At 50.6% G+C, this 3,492-nt stretch overlaps 1 protein-coding gene across 8 annotated transcripts in view; it reads right to left on the bottom strand.

Annotated features, from left to right (window-relative positions):
* Nucleotides 1–673: 673 nt before the first annotated feature.
* AMOTL1 (angiomotin like 1) overlaps nt 674–3,492 on the bottom strand; it is a 176,249-nt gene continuing 173,430 nt past the window's right edge. For all 8 annotated transcript variants that reach the window (XM_027087773.1, XM_027087772.1, XM_027087777.1 and 5 more), the window contains one exon: nt 674–3,492. This exon is cut by the window's right edge and continues 3,093 nt beyond it. The gene's annotated coding sequence lies outside the window, so the exon portion shown is untranslated.

The following is a 3,492-nucleotide window of genomic DNA, read 5'->3' as shown; positions in this document are numbered from 1 at the left end:
ACCTCGCCCTCCCCAGCAGTGTTCCCAGGTCACTGTCCCCTTCGGGCGGAGGAGGGGGGGACCCTTCACTCGGGGACTCTCATGGAATTTGTCCCTTTCTCCTGCTTCAGCCACTGTGGCTCCCACCTGAATTTCACCACTTTACCATGTGACTTCTTTCTACCAAAGCCCCCCACGTTTCCTGTGACCCCAAGACACTAAGAAGGCAGCGACATCTGCCACGTCCATCATGGGGCACAGAGACGCTTCCGACTCCAGCTCAGACTCAGGGCCCAGGCTGCTGGGGTAAATTCCTGAGTGACGGTGGTCACTGGCAGGCCCTGAACCCAGGATCGCCCAAAGAGGACACTCAGATGTGATCAAAGTGGCCACCGTCTCCCGCGCCCACGTCCCCGGCGTTTCCTCCTTCTGTATTTGTCTGGAGGGGTGGGTGGCAGGGTGGACGGCAAGTTCCAGGGGTTTGGATGACTCATTTCCTCCTGGGATCAAAAGCATGAGGCCCACAGGGGCTGGGGGGAGGGAGGGGGGCACGCGGGATGCCTCTTGCCTCTGCAAGCCAAACAGCAAGTGAGGCTGCTTCCAGCAGTAACATGAAATGAAATTCAACCAACATTTACTGAGCACCTGGTATATAAGTTCCTTGGGACAGAAAAGAGCAAGCGTGAGGGAGAGAGCCATTTTATCCATTTATTATATACAATATTAAGGCACAAGTTTAAGCAGCAAAGAATATGAAAATCTTTGGCTGACCAACAGTATCAACATTTGCTGTGAGGGACATGCCGTCTTCTTGGATTTCCCCACTCTGGACACAGACCCATCTGGCCGTGCAGCTCTGCACCCTCCACCTCTGCTTCAATACAGACTAGCACATCGAAGATGCCAGAATCTTACAGCAGAGTCTGCTGGAGGGAACACGCACACGCCACCAAGCAGGGCGGTGACACACACAGCTGGCGGGAAGTGTGGCGGCACCCCGGCCGTTGGTGCTTTGCTGAGGTGGGTGCATGGCCTGCCCAGCCTCACAGAATGTCCCAGATTCTGCATGAGCCTCACGCGGAGAAGGAGCCTCCCCTTCCCCCTCCGCAAAAGGGGAAAACACCTTAATTCAAAGAAAATCACTATGGATCAATTTGCTTACATTCCGGTTTGTAATAAATACTTACAGGTGTCTCTATGTGAACGGAATCTTAGGCAAACCACATGTAAACACACCACTGGGCACCAAAACTTCAGGAGCTGATACAAGAAAATACTGTATATGTACTTCATTATATTGAAAAAACAATATTTTAATTCCGTGAGGAAGCGAAGTTTCATGACAAAGAAACACCTCAGTCTTGGCCTAACATGACAATAACATGCACTTAAGTCTAACAGGGTTTTACAGAATTCCTACTGGAGGCGGCGACTCGTGAATGTGTACTTACACCCGCGTGTACGCAGAGACGTGAACACATACAAGGCGTGGCAAGGGAGCAGGCTTTTTACAACGAACCCTCTGGAAGGTACATGTACTAACGATGACTGTCCTCCTTTGAAGTGGTCACTCTGAGAGCCTCTGAGGGTCCAAAGACTCATCCCCCAGAAACATCTTAAGGACTTCTTTCAAAGGAAAAAGCTAAAAGGATGTGACTTACCTTAATCACCCATCTTTATTTATCCAACTGAGTGAATGACTCGGGATTATTTCCAAACTTAAACCTGCCTTCAAAGGATGATGCTTTCTCAACTCTAAGGATAACCAGAGGAACATGCCAGGCCCCCAGATCCATTCTAACAGAGGCGTCTGCAAAATGTTTCTACTTAGCACGGCAGTAATCAGCACAGAGTCTCGCAAAGGGTCACCTCTTAAGCAATGTGGGGTGAGATGAAACACTTGCATCTTCTGGATGTTAAGAAAAGAAACTCGACATACAACCTTACAGTCACACCTCCTATGTACGCACTGACATATACGTGTCTTTATACATTAAATTACCAGATGAGAGAAGGGGATACTACTTAAAAGGGACAGAAAAAGATTGCTCATTATTGACAGTTCCAGAAGAAATCCATTTACTGAAATGCTGACTTTTCCATGCTCCCAGCTGATCAGCTTCTGGTAATTTCTTAATTACTCTGCGCATCTCCCACGGGGCCACACACCAGAGGCAAACCCATTAAACAATCCTCATGTCGAATGAAGACGTTTTAAACCCACTGATTGATTAGCAAGAAAAAAGAAGAGAAAACCAACATTTATAAAGCGTATACCATGGCTGTGTCAGACTTGGAGAGGAGAAGCAGGCAACTGTGGGCTGGACCTTCTCTGTTTAAGAACACTTGCCCGGCTCCCTTGTACCACCGTCCTCCAAGGCTTAGGAGGAGTGTGAGATCACTGGGGGCAGAGAGAAGCATGCCCCGCCGGCACCAGTGCAGACACGCAGCAGGACTTTGTTCTGGAAAACATACCTCTTTGCTCAGCTCCCAGCAGCCCAAGTGTGAGTTCCCTGCCTCAAAACCTTGCAACTCCTCCACCTTGCAAGTCTCCACAGCCCCCCGGGCGCTGCCCCACCTGACGTCTGTGTTCACATCAGTCCCTGGGACTCAGGCTGCTGTAGGGAGAATTTCTCTTGCCATCAGCTACGGACAAGGATGCAGGAGCCACCTGCAATTGCTAGCGCTCAGCATCCTAGGGACACAGGAGGCTGCGGGCAAACCCAGGAGAGAACAGCAGTGATGGCTGGCTTCTCTGCAGGGGGCATTCCAACAGCCTCCCCGCTGAGCCACAGAACCAACGAACTCTCTCTTCCAAGTTCACAATCCATTGGGAGCAACTGTCTCGATCCAACCCAAGTCCTGTGTAGTCAAATGCACACATAGGTTCCAAACAGCAAGTTCTGCAAAACTGAAGAAGAGAGACATGCCTCCACTCTCTGCCCTCCAACCCAAGCCCTGGGAGGGACGTGGCAGCCCTGTCCTGCATGCCTGCTCCAAGCAGACTGGGCACGACACTGTGGCTGGCTTCCCAACTCTGGGAAGCAGAAGAAAAGCTAAGAAGAAAAAGCTAAGGAAAGGTTCTGCACACGCTCTGAAATTAGTGCCCAAAAGCAGCAACATCTCTGCTGCATACAGTACCCCGGGCAGCACGCAGAAACGGCCAGGTGACACACTGAAGGAAGAAGCGGAGTTACTCCAGCACGTCACCACACAAGGCCAAGGCCTTTACCCTTCACCCTGAGACAGGGCTCGCGAGTTCATTATCAGACACCACTGAAAAGTTCTGGAGGAGGCCTGGCCTCTGGACCACTCGCAAGTAAGTGCTTTTTAAACAGACTTTGTGGTCCTGCTTACAACGGAACACAAAGACTCCTACCTATACCTGTGTTTATGGGCAGTTCTAGCAGTTCTGGGCTTTAGTCCTATTTCTTAGCTCCCGGGGTGGCAAGGGGGCAGGAAGCTCTGTGTGTGTGTGTGTGTGTGTGTGTGTGTGTGTGTGTGTGTGTGTGT

Source organism: Aethalodelphis obliquidens, unplaced genomic scaffold (assembly GCF_003676395.1).
Source record: "Aethalodelphis obliquidens isolate GAN/ISIS:26980383/991018 unplaced genomic scaffold, ASM367639v1 scaffold60, whole genome shotgun sequence".
Lineage (NCBI taxonomy): Eukaryota > Metazoa > Chordata > Mammalia > Artiodactyla > Delphinidae > Aethalodelphis > Aethalodelphis obliquidens.
This window is presented reverse-complemented; position numbering and strand designations above follow the sequence as displayed.